This window comes from Bubalus kerabau, chromosome 6, assembly GCF_029407905.1.
Source record: "Bubalus kerabau isolate K-KA32 ecotype Philippines breed swamp buffalo chromosome 6, PCC_UOA_SB_1v2, whole genome shotgun sequence".
Classification (NCBI taxonomy): domain Eukaryota; kingdom Metazoa; phylum Chordata; class Mammalia; order Artiodactyla; family Bovidae; genus Bubalus; species Bubalus kerabau.
The window spans coordinates 23680187-23699825 of NC_073629.1; the positions used below are offsets into that span (position 1 = coordinate 23680187).

General features: G+C 43.9%; 1 long non-coding RNA gene and 1 other non-coding gene across 2 annotated transcripts; one reads left to right on the forward strand and one right to left on the reverse strand.

Moving 5' to 3' along the window:
- The first annotated feature begins 50 nt into the window (after positions 1–50).
- LOC129656073 (uncharacterized) lies at positions 51–19183 on the forward strand. Its single transcript, XR_008716171.1, has 3 exons — positions 51–221; positions 14859–15077; positions 18641–19183. It is a non-coding gene; the product is annotated as an uncharacterized LOC129656073 (long non-coding RNA).
- Positions 7380–7543, reverse strand: LOC129656732 (U1 spliceosomal RNA). Its single transcript, XR_008716518.1, has one exon. It is a non-coding gene; the product is annotated as a U1 spliceosomal RNA (small nuclear RNA).
- Positions 19184–19639: the final 456 nt, after the last annotated feature.

Here is a 19639-nt window from a genome sequence, read left to right on the forward strand (position 1 = left end):
CAAGTCCTCAAGGAGCAGGCTGAGCTGAGCAGGAAGGACCAGGAGAGTAACTTAGTCCAGTGTGAACTTGTGCACCTGCCGAGGGGATCCACATGCTGGGTCAGAGTTGGTTTATCCTGCTGGGAGCACCAGTTCCAGGAGGAGGACAATGGGACCTTGAGGCTCTGCCCTAGACCCCCAGCCTCAAACTTGGAAGTGGCCACACAGTGGATGTCCTCCAAGTAAGCGTGCAATAAGGTGGATAAATGATGTTTGGAGAAGAATTAGAGATATGTATTCATAGCAGGGGCCAGATTAATGGGACCCTGTTTCTGAAGCAAAAATGGTAATAATATTCTTCTGGATTTATAGTTTGGGGCTTTACACACAGCATCTGTTCACTATATGCTTAATGTTTAATTTGCCTTATGCTGTGTTAACAACTTGGAGTTCAGATATCAGTAATACATCCATGAAGAATTTAAACAGTGAGAGGACAAATACAAATGCATAGTGTCAACCAAATGTGGTGGTTCTCCTCAGGTGGGATATCGTGGCCACTAGAGGATGGGAGGATACGCTAAGGACATCTCTTCCTAATGACAGTGTGAACTGTTGAGAGGAATCCCCGAGGACAGTCGTGTTTTCATAGCCAGCTCAGATGAGTGTCCTAGGGCAAGGATAGTGTAGGCAGGCTTCTGTCTAAGGAAGGAGATTGCTACATCCTGGGAGAAAGCAGAGCATCCCTGACTGCACAGTTGTACAGGAGCATTACAGATGAGTAAAGACTTGTAACCATGTTTATCCAGTCAGTGAACAAATGTTTCCGAGAGCCTCGTCAGTGTTTGAATCAATGCCAGGAGTCATGCACACAGTGATGGATGAAATATCATCCCCAATTTCATGGAGCTCTCCATCTAATAACAACAAAACCATGAGAGGTGTAGTGGATGGTGGGTTCACTGGAAGAGATGGTCAGTGCTGGCTACCCTGACTTCATGGGTGGTCTGGTCCCCCTGCTCATTTTCCCAACAATTGTATGTCTCTCCTGGCCCCCAAATCCTGGTTCTCAGCCAGATTTGAGCCTTTCAGGATACAGCTAGCACCTGGGCTCCGTGTTGGCTCAAAGCAGTCAGCTCCGCCACAGTCTCTAGAGAAAACTCCTAGTATCAGTAGCTACTGATGATGTCTTGGCAGCTGGAGAGATAAGGAGGCAAGTTTCATTTGTCTTACAAGTTCATGCTTGTCATAATGACTCATGATTAACAGTTTCCTCTCTTATAAGCTACTTTCCAGACTTTCTCCATATCAAAAATAATTTATGTATCGATCTTATTTCCAGAATTATAGAACTTGGTGTTTTATTCCTAATTTTGGAGCAAGTAACTAAAGTAAAAAAGGGGGAAAGCAAATTCCTAGTTTACATTGAGACAATAGGATGCTCTTTTCATACTGTCAGTGGGGTTCTCCAGGCAAGAATACTGGAGCAGTTTGCCGATTCCTTCACAGTGGACTCTGGTGACTGTATCCGTGAAATTAAAAGACACTTGCTCCTTGGAAGAAAAGCTTTGACAAACCTTACAGTGTATTAAAAAGTGGAGACACCACTTTTCTGACAAAGGTCTGTATAGTCAAAGCTATGTTTTTTTCCAGCATTTATGTACGGATGTGAGAGTTGGTCCATAAAGAAGGTTGAGTGCCAAAGAATTGATGCTTTTGAATTGTGGTGCTGGAGAAGACTCCTGAGAGTCTCTTGGACTGCAAGGAGATCAAACCAGTCAATCCTAAAGGAAATCAACCTTGAATATTTATTGGAAGGACTGATGCAAAAGTTAAACTCCAATACTTTGCTGATACTGATTCGAAGAGCTGACTTGCTGGAAAAGATCCTGATTCTGGGAAAGACTGAGGGCAGGAGGAGAAGGGGGCAACAGAGGATGAGATGGTTGGATAGCATCACCAACTCAATGGACATGAGCAAACTCCAGAAGATAGTGAGGGACAGGGAAGCCTGGCACATTGTAGTACATGAGGTTGCAAAGAGTCTGACAACTTAGTGACTGAACAACAATTAAAACACTATAATGCTAGTGTAAATAAACACAAATATATGAATGTGAGAGTACAGAGTAAAAAGTTTACACATATCCAATTATTTGATTTTTTAAAATAAAGTCACCAATATGTGTAGTGGGATAATGAATTATTTTTCTGCAAAATATGATACAACAAATGACTATTCATTTATAAATAATTTAATATTAAAACCACTTCTCTCCATAAAGTTAATTAGAAACATTATTTTTAAATTACAGTGCTTTTAAAAGGATAATAGAAATGTTTTCTTGACTAAAGTGAAAGTGAAAGTTGCTCAGTCATGTCCAACTCTTTGTGACCCCATGGACTACACAGTCCATGGAATTCTCCAGGCCAGAATACTGGAATGGGTAGGCTTTCCCTTCTCCGGGGGATCTTCACAGATCAAACCCAGGTCTCCTGCATTGCAGGCAGATTCTTTACCAGCTGAGCCACAAGGGAAGCTCAAGAATACTGGAGTGGGTAGCCTGTCCCTTCTCCAGTAGATCTTCCTGACCTAGGGATTGAACCAGGGTCTCCTGATCTTCCTGACCCAGGGATTGAACCAGGGTCTCCCGCATTGCAGGCGGATTCTTTACCAGCTATCAGGGAAGCTATCAGGGAAGCCCTTTCTTGACTAAGGCAAAACCAAAAATTACTTATACTTAATGCCAAGGCACTTGCCATAGATTGAAAAAATTAAACTGAATTTCATGAAATATTAAATCTTTAAAGTTAACGTAATTTGCTATTTATATACACTACCATGTGTAAAATAGAGTCTAGTGGGAAGCTGCTGTCTAGCACAAGTGGCCCAGCTCTGTGCTCTGTGAGGACCTAGATGGGTAGGATGGGGGTGGGGGTTGAAGGGAAGTCCAAGAGGTAGAGGATGTATATATAAGCATTTAGCCAATTCCCTCCATTGTACAGCAGAATCTAATACAACATTGTATAACAATTATATTCCAAAAAAGTGAAAAGGCAAGTCATAGACCATATGTATTACTTGCAGTATGTATATCTGATAAGAGATTTCTCAAAATATATAAAGAAATTAAACAAATCACAAAGAAAATTACAAATAATATAGTTTATTAATGAGCTGAATATTTGAAGTGGCACTTTATAGTAGAAGATAATGAAATGACAAATCAACTTTTGGAAACCAAAATTAGAAACTGCTACAGACATCAGAATGGCTAAAATTTAAAGGATTGACAATACTAAGTTTGTGGGAATGTACAGAAACTGGATCAAGCTTATATTTGAGAGGAAATGTAAAATGACACAACTACTTTGCAAAGTCTGGGTCAGTTTCTACTCATTGATCAAGCAATTCTCAACTTAGGTATATGTACCCAAATGGATATCTAGACAAAATAACTTGTGTACAATTATTCATACTTACTTTGTGCCTAATAAACAAAAAGAGATCTGTTCATCATGAGAAAAATGGAAAATCCAGTTGTGCTATAACCATAAAACCGGGTATTTCTTAGCATAAAAATAAAGCCAAATTATTGACGTGACCAGTTAAGATTGAACCTCAAAACTGAATGAAAGAACAGAGAAAAAAGCCAACATACTGCATCATTCATTCATATGAAGTGCCAGAATCAGATCAGATCAGTCGCTCAGTCGTGTCTGACCCTTTGCAACCCCACGAATCCCAGCACGCCAGGCCTCCCTGTCCATCACCAACCCCTGGAGTTCACTCAGACTCATGTCCATCGAGTCAGTGATGCCATCCAGCCATCTCATCCTCTGTTGTCCCCTTCTCCTCCTGTCCCCAATCCCTCCCAGCATCAGAGTCTTTTCCAATGAGTCAACTCTTGGCATGAGGTGGCCAAAGTACTGGAGTTTCAGCTTTAGCATCATTCCTTCCAAAGAAATCCCAGGGCTGATCTCCTTCACAATGGACTGGTTGGATCTCCTTGCAGTCCAAGGGACTCTCAAGAGTCTTCTCCAACACCACAGTTCAAAAGCATCAATTCTTCGGCACTCAGCCTTCTTCACAGTCCAACTCTCACATCCATACATGACCACAGGAAAAACCATAGCCTTGACTAGACGGACCTTTGTTGGCAAAGTAATGTCTCTGCTTTTGAATATGCTATCTAGGTTGGTCATAACTTTCCTTCCAAGGAGTAAGCGTCTTTTAATTTCATGGCTGCAGTCACCATCTGCAGTGATTTTGGAGCCCCCAAAATAAAGTCTGACATGGTTTCCACTGTTTCCCCATCTATTTCCCATGAAGTGATGGGACCGGATGCCATGATCTTCATTTTCTGAATGTTGAGCTTTAAGCCAACTTTTTCACTCTCCACTTTCACTTTCGTCAAGAGGCTTTTGAGTTCCTCTTCACTTTCTGGCATAAGGGTGGTGTCATCTGCATATCTGAGGTTATTGATATTTCTCCCGGCAATCTTGATTCCAGCTTGTGTTTCTTCCAGTCCAGCATTTCTCATGATGTTGCTTCCTGACCTGCATACAAATTTTTCAAGAGGCAGATCAGGTGGTCTGGTATTCCCATCTCTTGAAGAATTTTCCACAGTTTATTGTGATGCACACAGTCAAAGGCTTTGGCATAGTCAATAAAGCAGAAATAGATGTTTTTCTGGAACTCTCTTGCTTTTTCCATGATCCAGCAGATGTTGGCAATTTGATCTCTGGTTCCTCTGCCTTTTCGAAAACCAGCTTGAACATCAGGAAGTTCATGGTTCACATATTGCTGAAGCCTGGCTTGGATAATTTTGAGCATTACTTTACTAGCGTGTGAGATGAGTGCAGTTGTGCGGTAGTTTGAGCATTCTTTGGCATTGCCTTTCTTTGGGATTGGAATGAAAACTGACCTTTTCCAGTCCTGTGGCCACTGCTGAGTTTTCCAAATTTGCTGGCATATTGAGTGCAGCACTTTCACAGCATCAGCTTTCAGGATTTGGAATAGCTCAACTGGAATTCTATCACCTCCACTAGCTTTGTTCATAGTGATGCTTTCTAAAGCCCACTTGACTTCACATTCCAGGATGTCTGGCTCTAGGTCAGTGATCACACCATCATGATTATCTGGGTCGTGAAGATCTTTTTTGTACAGTTCTTCTGTGTATTCTTGCCATCTCTTCTTAATATCTTCTGCTTCTGTTAGGTCCATACCATTTCTGGACTAGTCAATCTAATCACACTAGGACCACAGCCTTGTCTAACTCAATGGAACTAAGCCATGCCCGTGGGGCAACCCAAGATGGACGGGTCATGGTGGAGAGATCTGACAGAATGTGGTCCACTGGAGAAGGGAATGGCAAACCACTTCAGTATTCTTGCCTTGAGAACCCCATGAACAGTATGAAATGGCAAAATGATAGGATACTGAAAGAGAAACTCCCCAGGTCAGTAGGTGCCCAATATGCTACTGGAGATCAGTGGAGAAATAACTCCAGAAAGAATGAAGGGATGGAGCCAAAGCAAAAACAATACCCAGCTGTGGATGTGACTGGTGATAGAAGCAAGGTCCGATGCTCTAAAGAGCAATATTGCATAGGAACCTGGAATGTCAGGTCCATGAATCAAGGCAAATCGGAAGTGGTCAAACAAGAGATGGCAAGAGTGAATGTCGACATTCTAGGAATCAGCGAAGTGAAATGGACTGGAATGGGTGAATTTAACTCAGAGGACCACTATATGTATTACTGTGGGCAGGAATCCCTCAGAAGAAATGGAGTGGCCATCATGGTCAACAAAAGAGTCCGAAATGCAGTACTTGGATGCAATCTCAAAAACGACAGAATGATCTCTGTTCATTTCCAAGGCAAACCATTCAATATCACAGTAATCCAAGTCTATGCCCCAACCAGTAACGCTGAAGAAGCTGAAGTTGAATGGTTCTATGAAGACCTACAAGACCTTTTAGAACTAACACCCCAAAAAGATGTCCTTTTCATTATAGGGGACTGGAATGCAAAAGTAGGAAGTCAAGAAACACCTGGAGTAACAGGCAAATTTGGCCTTGGAATACGGAATGAAGCAGGGCAAAGACTAATAGAGTTTTGCCAAGAAAATGCACTGGTCATAACAAACACCCTCTTCCAACAACACAAGAGAAGACTCTACACATGGACATCACCAGATGGTCAACATCGAAATCAGATTGATTATATTCTTTGCAGACAAAGATGGAGAAGCTCTATACAGTCAGCAAAAACAAGACCAGGAGCTGACTGTGGCTCAGACCATGAACTCCTTATTGCCAAATTCAGACTTAAATTGAAGAAAGTAGGGAAAAACCACTAGACCATTCAGGTATGACCTAAATCAAATCCCTTATGATTATGCAGTGGAAGTGAGAAATAGATTTAAGGGCCTAGATCTGATAGATAGAGTGTCTGATGAGCTATGGAATGAGGTTCGTGACATTGTACAGGAGACAGGGATAAAGACCATCCCCATAGAAAAGAAATGCAAAAAAGCAAAATTGCTGTCTGGGGAGGCCTTACAAATAGCTGTGAAAAGAAGAGAAGCGAAAAGCAAAGGAGAAAAGGAAAGATAAACATCTGAATGCAGAGTTCCAAAGAATAGCATAAATAGATAAGAAAGCCTTCTTCAGCAATCAATGCAAAGAAATAGAGGAAAACAACAGAATGGGAATGACTAGGGATCTCTTCAAGAAAATCAGAGATACCAAAGGAACATTTCATGCAAAGACGGGCTGGATAAAAGACAGAAATGGTATGGACAGAACACACGTTCCCACTAAAATCTTTTGAGGTCTGCATTTGTCAGACAACAACAAAAGACTTCACACGAAGTATCATGACTAGCAAACATCTTGCAAAGCAATTGGACATCACTGAGGGAGTGAACAACAACTGCAAGTATCTCAATACAAGTTTTGCCTGAGGTGTCTCAAAAGTAATCACACCCTTTCTTTCAATTTCTTAAAGATAACTTTTAACTTTTGGCACCAAGCAAATGGGGAGAAAATAGTTGCAAACCCATACCTACTACAACAAAGAACCTAAAAAAAAAGAGACATTCTTGGTTGCATATGTATATCTGAGTTTTACTTTGCCCGCAGCTTATCTGTCTTTTCCAACTCTTCCACTTGGAAAAATAACCTGAGCTTGGGCATATACTGAGAAGACCGGAGTGTGATTTCTGGCTGAAGATTCCTTGGAGAAGAAACCCAGTATCCTTACCTTGAAAGATTTCATAGACATAGGAGCCTACTAACAGCCTACACTCCATGAGGCCAAAGAGTCCGATATGACTTAGTGACTAAACCACCACCAAGGAAACATAGATTAAGTCTGCAGTTATTACGTAGTTATGAGGGGAAAGCACGCACGCAGTCCCCCACTACCATAAGTTACACAGTCGAGTTTCCTCTATTTGGGGAAACCGCAGAGGTCAACACACCCGCAGTAGAACGGGTGAGTCTTGCTCTGGGAGAACCACCTTCTTGATCATGGTATCTCCTCTGCCAGGTAAGTATAAGGTGATCTCCCTGTTCCCCCAACAGCTTTAGACAGGTTCACTGTATAGACACGCTGACTTTGCCGTTTCCCCCCGACTCTTCCACTGTCCTCTGCACCCTCTCTTTTTCCACGCCTCTCAGGCCCTCCAAATAACTCTTCTAAAAAAAATCCAACAAAATCTCAGGAAAATTTCTGTAACGAGGGAAGTAGCTCGCCGGGAACAGTACCACTTCGCTGCAAAATTTACATAAGCCAACTCCATTCAAGACCTCTAAGGCGGCGCCTCTTTCAACCCAAGCCCCGCCTCACCCCTGGCCACATGACCAGTGGCCAGTCCCCTGTGACGAGGAAGTGACGTCATGATTTCATCAACCTTAGTAATCGACCTACATACAAGGATAGAAGAGACCTTGGACTTCCTTGGTGGCTCAGACGGTAAAGCGTCTGCCTACAATACAGGAAATCCGGATTCGATTCCTAGGTCCGGAGGATCCCCAGGAAGAGGACTTGGTAACCCACTCCACTTCAGTTCAGTCACTCAGTCGTGTCCGACTCTTTGCGACCGCATGAACTGCAGCACGATAGGGCTCCCTGTCCATCACCAACTCCCCGAGTTCACTCAGACTCACGCAGTTGCCTGGAAAATCCAATATAGGGAGGATCCTGGTAGGCTACAGTCCATGGGGTTGCAAAGAGTCGGGCACAACTGAGCGATATAACTTTCACCCTTTAAGTGAGACATAGACGGGTTTTATTTCTTTTCACTTTAAAATTTTTATTTCTCATTTGGGTATAGCCAGTTAACAATGTTGTGGTAGTTTCAGGTGAATAGTGAAGGGACTCAGCCATACATGTACATGGAGATACAGACAGATTTTGCCAGCCTCCTGGAGTCTGACCTTTCGTGCTGGATTGCACGCCGAGGAGAGAAATTTAGGGATCGTGTGTTACACTGATGCAAAAGTTTTTAAGGAATAAATAAGTTGTAAAACAGTGAATAGAAATAGTATAGAGACAAAATAAAATCATATGTATATTTCATGTGTATAAACATACGGATTTAGGGTTACATCTCAAAGTGCTTTGAGTGTGTGGATCACAATAAACTGTGGAAAATTCTGAAAGAGATGGGAATACCAGACCACCTGATCTGTCTCTTGAGAAATCTGTATGCAGATCAGGAAGCAACAGTTAGAACTGGACATGGAACAACAGACTGGTTCCAAATAGGAAAAGGAGTTCGTCAAGGCTGTATATTGTCACCCTGTTTATTTAACTTCTATGCAGAGTACATCATGAGAAACGCTGGACTGGAAGAAACACAAGCTGGAATCAAGATTGCTGGGAGAAATATCAATAACCTCAGATATGCAGATGACATGACCCCTATGGCAGAAAGTGAAGAGGAACTCAAAAGCCTCTTGATGAAAGTGAAAGTGGAGAGTGAAAAAGTTGGCTTAAAGCTCAACATTCAGAAAACGAAGATCATGGCATCCGGTCCCATCACTTCATGGGAAATAGATGGGGAAACAGTGGAAACAGTGTCAGACTTTATTTTTCTGGGCTCCAAAATCACTACAGATGGTAACTGCAGCCATGAAATTAAAAGACGCTTACTCCTTGGAAGGAAAGTTATGACCAACCTAGATAGCATATTCAAAAGCAGAGACATTACTTTGCCAACAAAGGTCCGTCTAGTCAAGGCTATGGTTTTTCCTGTGGTCATGTATGGATGTGAGAGTTGGACTGTGAAGAAGGCTGAGTGCTGAAGAATTGATGCTTTTGAACTGTGGTGTTGGAGAAGACTCTTGAGAGTCCCTTGGACTGCAAGGAGATCCAACCAGTCCATTGTGAAGGAGATCAGCCCTGGGATTTCTTTGGAAGGAATGATGCTAAAGCTGAAACTCCAGTACTTTGGCCACCTCATGCGAAGAGTTGACTCATTGGAAAAGACTCTGATGCTGGGAGGGATTGGGGGCAGGAGGAGAAGGGGACGACAGAGGATGAGATGGCTGGACGGCATCACTGACTCGATGGATGTGAGTCTGAGTGAACTCCAGGAGTTGGTGATGGACAGGGAGGCCTGACGTGCTGCAATTCATGGGGTCGCCAAGAGTCGGACACGACTGAGCGAATGAAATGAACTGAACTCAAAGTGCTACTCGGTGGACTTATTTTCTGTGCAGATTCTTCCTGTCTCATTCTCACGATATCCCAAGGACCATGATTTTCATTTGCTTACTATACAGAATACAAGAAATGAGGGTTCTGAAATAGAAACTGATGACTAAAATAAGGGCAAGAAAGATGACATGTTTGCTTGGAGAGTGAGGTTTGCTTATTTGTTTTCTCTTACTGCATAAGACTGGGTTAGACCTGAGGGTGGAGAAGTGGGAGGCTGGAGAAGACAGCCAACTTGTGTTTTTCGCCCAGAGAGCAAGAGGAAATGGAGTAACTTGATCCTTGAGGTGCCTTTGGCTTAAGGGGGAAGGTGACTTCTGGAAAATCTTGGGGCAAACAGCAAAGGAACTCAGCATGCAGTTAGCTTCCAGGAAGAATCTTGCTTTCTTCCTCCCTTCCCCACCCCCACCCCCCATCCCCCATTTCTCTCTCTGCACCCATCAGAAATAGACTCTGGCTCTTTTCATCTGACATAAACTTTAAGCCAGGGCTAGTAATACCTTAGAGAATCTCCAGAAAACTGGAGAATGAATTTATACAAACTGGGAGGAATAAAAAAGGCTGATGAAAGCAAGCCCACAAACCAAATGGAAAGGACACTGGTGCCTTCTGCCGAGTGGCAAACCCTATGGCTTTGCAGTGCTGTCCCTGTTGGTCCTGGGCATAGACACCACCCGTGGGTCCCTGCCTTCCGCTGCACCTGGTTGCTGATAAACTGAAGATCTTGTGGTGGGGGGATTCTTCTGTGGCCGTTGCCAGACAGAATTTTCCCAGGGCCTAGTCCTTGTGTCTCTCACCTGTTAAATGCTGGAGTAGTTGTTACTTATAGGGAGTGGCCAGTTCCTGGTAATAGATCCACATCTTAGCCCCTCAGAAAACTAAGTAAGTGTGTGATCCTCAAAAGTTGCAGAATATGGAAAATTTCTCATCAAGGAAAAAGGGGGGTTCAGATAGTAGTTGCTCAAGATATAACAAAGGACCGCCCTGTAGCTAGCCCAGTGAAGAACATTATAAATTCAGTGCTCCAGCCCCTGCAACCCTGTGTCAAATAGACCAGGGATGCACAATCCTGTCTTGGAGCATACTATACATTTATCCCTGAGTGCAAGTGAGGTTTCAACCTCTTATATGGGGATGGTTGGTACCTCATCCAGTATTATTTACATTTTCTACACTGAGAATTAAACAGTTTGAAAGTTTGCATTTCTGGGGATAGAGTAATTGGTCTAAAGCTATGGTAACAAATCCCATCATAACCAGTTTTAAATATTCTTTATTCACCGAAGTCCACTGTAGGAGTTTCCTATTGCTACTGTTGCATGTTCCTACATATTTAGTGGCTTAAAACAACACACATTTCTTATCTTATGATTCTGGAGATCAGAAGTTCAAGATGCATCTCCCTGGGCTACAATAAATGTGACAGTGGGTTGTGGTTCTTCTTGGAGATCCTAGGGGAGAATCTGTTTGCCTTGTCCAGCCTCTAGAAGATGCCCACATTCTACTCTCATAGGCCACTTTCATCTTCAAAGCTAGTTACAACTGATCAAGTTATTCTCACAACACATTCTGACACCAACTCTCTTTCTTCCCTCTATAGGGACCTTAGTGATTCCATGGGGTGCCCATCTCAAGATCTTTAATTTAATCACACCGCAAAGTCTCTTTTGCTATGTCAAGTAACATAATCACAGATTCCAGGGACCTAGATGTGACATCTTTGGGGAAGCATTAGCCTGCCACCACAGCCAGCCTCCTCAGTGACCACATTTCTGCTCCCCTCTGAAAGTCATCCAGGTGAAAGCAAGTCAGTCCACTCCCTCTTAGTGTCAGCCAGTCAACAGCTGTGCGCTGAGCTCAGGCACTAGAGCCAGAGAGAGAGAGAGAAGGAGAAAGTCAATGGGGAGAGGAATCTGAGTAGCCAGTGCCTGGGAAGTTCCTAGGGACTAGAGCTGGGAGCTGCAAATGCCTTCATGGGAGGAAAAGCCTGGGGAGGGTGTTGCTGCTGCTGCTGCTGCTGCTAAGTTGCTTCATTCGTGTCCAACTCTGTGCGACCCCATAGATGGCAGCCCACCAGGGTCCTCCTGTCCCTGGGATTCTCCAGGTAATAACACTGGAGTGGGTTGCCATTGCCTTCTCCGTCACCACAGGTAGTGAAGCTCATGTGTCTAGGGTCCTGGCTCCGTAACAAAAGAGGGCCCCACAATGAGAAGCCTGCGCACTGTAACTAGAGAGTAACCTCCACGTGCTGCAACTAGAGAAAGTTCCTGCACAGCAATGAAGACCCAGCACAGCCAAAAATAATAAATAAATAAAATTTTAAAAGTTAGTACCTCATGTCAACTGATCCTGTGTGGTTAATGATTGGTACTCAACAATTTCCTCAAATCACTTTTATTATAGAAGGAAGAAAGCTCACTCAACTTTTCCAAAGAGATCTGTGATGTGGTCTTTGAACCAAAATGAGGACCAAAAGAGGAGCAAAAATGATTGTACCTATGTCTGCTGTTTAATGTTTCAACTTACTATCCCTTGCCTCATCAAGGCCATTGCCTTTGGTTGCTAAAGTTTTGAATAGTTGCCATCTCCAGTCCTTCCAGCAGGTAATCCAGGTGAATTTGCTTTTCCAAAGGAGATTGGCCTATTCTATGTCCTGTTATTTGCAAACAGACCTTAAAATGCCTTTTCTTAGCTCTTCTTCCTCCAACATCCTAACTAACCCTGATTTGGAAATGCCAATTCAGTCTCAGGCACAATTATCTACTACTCCATAAATGGCTGCCCCTGGGTTTGCATAAAAACATCTCTAGTGTGACATTATCTTTGTCTGTATGGCACTGAAGTAGGAATCCGATGGCTGATTAGAGAGTTGGAAAAAGCACCCCAAAGAAAAGAAAAAATGATGCAGGAAAGAGCAGGTAGTGGGGTGCTGATGACCGACTCCGTCAAATGCCTCATTTTGCCTGGACACAGCCTTTTTCTGAGAATCCCAGTTCTCTCCTGTTGGAACTGGGCTGCATCCCAGGATTCAACTGTGTGGCTGCACCTCTCCACCAGGTGGAGACCAGGGAGCTAGGAGTCAGAAGAGTGTGAACTGGGTTTGTACACAGGGCACGTTTACAGGGTGAGGATCTGTGTAGCAACAACCCCACTTCCTGTAATTACTCTTGATGATGGAAGAATGTTCTGCAAATGTTGGCACCTGGCATTCTGGAAGGGTCTGGGAGTGGGCTGCGAGGGGACCAGGGTGCAGGGACTGAGAAGGATGTGACTGTGAGAGCACAGAGGTAGTCACTGACTCTCTCACAGCCCTGCTCCGCCCCGAGGCCCAGGGTGGGGAGGACGAGGGGTGCACTCGGAAGGACTTGGCACTGCTGGGGCCTTTGCTTTACCTCACTCTGTGAGCAGGGACTAGAGGAGAAATGCAAGAGGAGGCCCTGGTAGAAAAGAGGTGGGTCCTAAATGAGACTTCATTTCACAGGCTGACCTACTCAGCTTCGTGTTTACCTGTGGGTTTGGAGTGAAGCTGGCACATGGAGGAGCCTGAGGATAGGTCTCCAGTTATGCTCACTTCCTGAGGTCTCATCACATACCACTGGCCACTGCTGCCCAGTTCTGTCCTGGAAGAGGACTGGGCAGGGTTGGCACCATCCTGCAAAGGAGATATTTCCCCTTGAGAAGCCACCTTGACAAGGGACTTGCTTTACTTAAGCTGAGTCATGATTGTTGCTGCTAGGATTTCAAGGTCTTCATTCTAGGCCATTTGTTTAATGTTGGGGCTTTTTCCTTCATGAGAATCTCCCTGGAATTGTTGTCTGAAATGCAGTTTCTCGAGCCTTATCCCCATGTTTATAACAGGCCCTGTAGTGTCTCTGGTGTAGATTTTCTATATGTGCAGCCAGAACCCAGGGATTTGGGCCTGTCTCCTATTTGATATCACAGTCAATCATCCAAGGTTAGTACTGCTGCTGCTAAGTCGCTTCAGTCGTGTCTGACTCTGTGCGACCCCACAGACGGCGGCCCACCAGGCTCCCGCATCCCTGGGACTCTCCAGGCAAGAACACTGGAGTGGGTTGCCATTTCCTCCTCCAATGCATGAAAGTAAAAAGTGAAAGTGAAGTCACTCAGTCGTGTCCAACTCTTAGCGACCCCATCGACTGCAGCCCACCACGCTCCTCCCTCCATGGGATTTTCCAGGCAAGAGTACTGGAGTGGGGTGCCATTGCCTTCTCCTTTTTCTATTTCACATGCTACATTCTTCTCCACTATACACAAGATCCATGTGCTCAAAGAGGGCAATGAAATCACCATGGAAAGCAGACTTGGTATTTTGGTGGAGTTGGAATGTGCATCTTGGACTTCTGCCACCAGGGCTGTGCTTTCATGGTTTTCACATGGACACAGGGTAGGATCGATGGAGATAGGGTAGGGAGTAGAAGACCTCAGTAAGAGCTAGTGATTCCTGGTGACTAGTATTGATCTGCTTGACAAGTACTTACTGAATGTTCCCTGTGGCAGGCTTTGAAGAGGCTCTGGGGAGAAGGGTTGACTAAGGCACAGAGGGCACCTGGCTCTCAGGAATATGGCCTCTAGTACAGGAGCCAGATGTTTTACAGAGAACCACATCTAATTTTAAAGTAAAGACTGTGATGTATTTAATATTCATGCATTTCTTGGTCCCATTGTGTCCACCAAGGGGGAAAACAGAGTATAAATATAGGACTATAAGACTATAGGATTATTGGGCTTCCCTGGTGACTCAGATGGTAAAGAATCCACCTGCAATGCAGGAGACCTGAGTTCAGTCCCTGGGTCAGGAAGATACCCTGGAGAAGGGAATGCCGAGTCTACATATAGGACTATTGACAGAGATGAAATTTTGTGGGGGAGATGTCCGTCAGGTGTTTTTATTTTAGGAAGGGAAATAAGAAGTAAGTTTGATCAAATATCCCCTGAAATTTAGCCTTGGGTTCCTGGTGCTTTTGGATACAAACGCTTGTAGTCAAGGTTTGTGCAGCAGCTCAGCTGCATAAGGGCGTGGGAATTTAGGTGAAATCTCCATATGTCTCTGGGCCTCAGTTTCCTCATCTGTAAGATAAGGTTATTCAAATTCTCCAAATTCCTTTCCTGCTGACTTTTTCCTGAGTGCAGGAGAGACTGAGATGCATGTTAAGTGTGCACTGGGATCTGCAGCCAAGACCTGACCTTGGTTCCTTCTCTGCGTCTCTCCCATAGGAGCCTCAACTGGGCCCCCACACTGGAAACACAGAAAGGATAGAGGGGATGGAAGAAAGGAAATCAGCAGGTTCAGAGGATGAGAAAACCCAAAGAAAAGCGAGGTAATGGTCGAGGAGCTGTTTGCCAAGGGAGGTAAGGACAAGAACAAGTAACCTATGGGACACTGTAAGAGCTTGGAAAATACAATAGGAAGTGAGGAATGCACAGCATCATCTAAGTTCTCAAGGAGCAACCTGAGCTGAGCAGGAAGGACCAGGAGAGTAATTTAGTCCACAGTGAACTTGTGCACCTGCTGAGGAGATCCACACGATGGATCCAGTTGGTTTATACTGCTGGGAGCACCAGTTCCAGGAGGAAGATGATGGGACCTTGAGGCTCTGCATGAGACCCCAGCCTGAAACTTGGAGTGCCCACACGTGGATGTCCTCCAAGTAAGGGTGCAATAAGGTGGATAAATGGTGTTTGGAGAAACATTAGAGATCTTCATTCTTATCAGGGGCCAGGATAATGGGACTCATTTCTGAAGCAGAGATGGTAATAATATTCTGCTGCATTTACAGTTTTGAGGCTCTACACACATCCTCTCTTAACTATGTGTTGAGTGCTTAATGTGCAGACCAGGAAGAGCATGTATACTGTTCCATTTTATAAATTTGTTAAAAAGGCAAATTCATCTAAACTGGCTGCTTGGGGCTAAGCGCTGAGGGAGTGATGAGCTGCAAAGGGGAACAAGGAGAGTTGTGACTGATGGAAACACCCTGCATCGTGATGGTAGCTGTGGTTTCCATAGTGTATACATCTATCAGAACGCATGTAGTTGTATAGTTTTACATGATGCCATCAGGAGGAGTCATATAAAAATCTACCACATTTCTCCATACCAGCAGGATTAGGAAATGAAATTCAATAAAACATAATAGAGATAAACATCCATGATCATTTAATGCTTAAGAATACAGACTGATGACTCCTGAAAACTACTGCTGAGAGAATTAAAGACCTAAATAAATAGAAATATATGTTATATTCGTAGATTGGAAGACAATATTTTTAGAATGCCAAATCCTTTTTATTCTCAATAGTATTGCACCTGGCATTTGGGGGGAGGTATATTTTGCAGGCTAATTATAACATGTAAATGGAAATCAAAGTATCTCAATTAGCCAAAACACACTGAAGGAGAATTAAGTTGGAGGATTTACTCTACTAGATTTCAAAACTCAGGTTAAAACACAGTGATTAAGACAATATACTGGTTTAAGTAAGCAGAACACAGATTGATGAATGAAAGAGGAGAGACTGAGTAAGTGGCCATATCCAGTTTTTTAATAAAGTCACCAATATGCATCACGGGGTAATGATAGACTTTTCTGCAAAATATCTGTTGTGAAAAACAGTATCAAGTGAGAAATTATTACTACATTTGGGAAATTTTTGGTAGAAATGCAGTATAGGTGAAGGAAACAGCTACTTGGAAGAATCTGACACAAGAGTGAACTAGGAAATGTGGGATGGGGTTTCGCAGTAGAAGGGATGCTACCCAGGGGTGGCTCCAGCCCTTACAGCAAGGGGGTCTTGGCCTGTTAGAGACCCTCTCTGTGCCTCAGTTGCTTCATCTGCAAAGCAGCAGAGAGTTATGTTTTTGGCACCAGTCCATTTTGAACACTAGAAGTACCATAAATGAAATAATCATCCCCTCGAATTACGAGGGAGGTCAAAGAAATCAGTGGGTAAGACTAAGCGCACACCTGAGGACCTTTAACAAGTAGATTCCAGGTCCCACCTCAACTCGCTGAATCCCAGTTGCTACAGTGAGGACTGTGCCTTGTTTGGGTACTAACTCTCCCAGGTGATTCTTACAGTGATCGGCTTGGGGACAGAACAACTGAGCTGCATACCTTTTACCCCAAACACAGAAGGAGGACAGAGCAGAAGCACAAGGGTGTTCCCAGTCCCGTGACTAAAGCAGAGAACTATTGGAAGACTCTAGCATTGAAGGACTGGGCCCATCTGACCCCATTTTACTCTTGTCCAGTGTACAGCAGAGACACAAGTCCTTGAGGACACAGGCCTGTGGCACCTGATATCCACCTTGAGGAAAGTGAGAGCCCTAATTTTAAATTCAGTCTGGTTTGAGTGAAAGCTAAATTCACCCTTGTTTGCTCATTGATGGGACCAATCTTCTCCAAGCTGCCACTTTCTAAAAAATAAATCATATTGCTATAAATGCAAACTTCAGCAAAGATGTTTGCTAGAAAATTTTATAAACACTCAAGCCACCTAACAAGAAACCAGAAAGTTAGCCAGAGCATTCAGTTTCAGGAGAGTTCGGCCCAATAGAGCACAGTCACTGAGAGAAAAGATCCTTGAGGTGAAGGGAAGTGATCCTTTCTGTCCTGGGACGTCCTGCTAACCTCAGTGGGCTGGGCAAGCAGCTGCCCATTCTAACAGATGGTATTCTCAGGGGGCGCTAGTGGTAAAGAACCTGCCTGCTAATGTAGGACAAGCAAGGGACACGGTTTTGATCCCTGGGTCAGGAAGATTCCCTGGAGGAAGAAATGGCAACCCACTCCAGTATTCTTGCCTGGGAAATTCCATGAACAGAGGAGGCTGGAGGGCTACAGTCCATAGGATCACAAAGAGTGGGACACGACTGAAGCGACTTAGCACAGCACGCATTCTAACAGACGGGCTGCTCCTGCCTCCAGATGGCGACTGGTGTCCTGAAACACATAAGCACTCAGGAAGCCCTTAGAAGGGCCCAGCCATCACTTCTGCTATTTCTCAGTGCACAGAAATGGTTTAGCTGAGAAAAGGTAGGGCTCTAGGAATAAAGTCAGGTCACAGAGAAAAAGAGGAGTATGAAATGGGACAAAAGCAGGATAAAAACAATAGGTTTCTCCTACCTACAAAATGCAAAGCAATAGCTTACTTGCCTTGATAAAGTGGTTTGTTTTTTTTTAATTTTAACTTTGGTCAAATAAATTTTTTTATGTACCTCTTCTACAATGATGTTACCTTGAATGGTTATGATGAAAGAAAGTATCATAATATGTGTGAAATGCATGGCATGGTATCAGTCAATGAACTATACCTGTTATATACTTCTGTTAGCATGGCAAAATTCATTCCTGTTTGACCTCAAGCCAGATACCTCTTGTGAGGTTTTTTGGTTTCATCACATTAAGAATGAAGAAATTTGACACATTTTTCTTTCTCCCACAGAATATCAGGCCCCACAGCACCGGAAAATAGATTTCCTTAGAGCCTTTGCTGAATCTCACACACCAACTGTCATTAAGCATTGTAGTTGGAGGACTGTGTGGGGATGTGGGGAAGACAAGCTTTCAGAAGTAGTTGTTCCAGTTTTGTATCTTTTCCCTTAACGTGAACAAATGCTCAGTGGCCTGTTGTCACACCCATTTCACCCTCCATCCAGGTTAGACCAACAGCTAAACTGAAGAGACGAATGCTATAGGGGTTCCCCAAGTCTCAGACTCACAAGACGCGGGCAGGGAGAGATGCTGAGGAAGGGAGGAGTTGGTTTAGTTTATTCTGAAGCCAACATGCTGCCCAGTAAAGAGAAGACATTGACATAACAATGGGATGCAGCAAAAGAATACTGAGATGGGACAGAAAATATTTTTAAAACTTATTTAATCACTTACTATTGTACTCTGATTTTTATCCTACAGTTTTTAGGACACAGACTAAACTGGAGAAGACCCACAGAAGAAGTTCATGACAGTCTACAAGTTTGATGTCCTTCACTTGTGAAAAGCCTTAAGATCTGTTTAAAGAGAAGATGAGGTGATATGGTTTTCCCAGTAGTCACGTATGCATGTGAGAGTTGGACTATAAAGAAAGCGAGTGTCAAAGAATTAATACTTTTGAACTGTGGTGTTGGAGAAGACTCTTGAGAGTGCCCTGGACTATAAGGAGATCCAACCAGTCCATCCTAAAGGAAATCAATCCTGAATATTCATTGGGAGGACTGATGCTGAGGCTGAAACTCCAATACTTTGGCCACCTGATGCAATGAACTGACTCATTGGAAAAGACCCTGATGCTGGGAAAGATTGAAGGTGGGAGGAGAAGGGGACGTCAGAGGATGAGATGGTGAATGGCATCACCGACTCAATGGATGTGAATTTGAGTGAACTCCAGGAGTTGGTGATGGACAGGGAGGCCTGGTGTGCTGCAGTCCATGGAGCTGCAAATAGTCGCACATGACTGAGCGACTGAAACGAACTGAACTGAACTGAAGTGACTTTATGACAGCCTGACAGAAATTAAGATGTGCTGGCAAAGTATTTCTCCCATGAATATTTTTATACACAGAAGAATGAACAGTGAGAGCTCAGCTTTGATAGTGTTTGGAAGGAGATAGATCAGTGGTATCTAGACATGTGTAGTGAACATCAGAGTGGCTGCTGAGGGCTTGGGTGCTATCAGTGGTGATGTTCACAAACGGTCATGGCCTAGACACCTAGAAGGCAGGGGCCCCCAAGATTCCACCAACCACTCCCCCTACCAGTTCTGTTATGGCAACTCCAGACGGTTACCTAGCATGCTGGGTCCCCCTCCTTCACTGCTGTCTGAGTCTGAGCCCCACACAGCACCTTTGGCTCAGAGCTCTGGCATCTTGAATCTTCTTTTTGTGGTTGAGAACCCTCTAGTTGTTCCCAACAGTA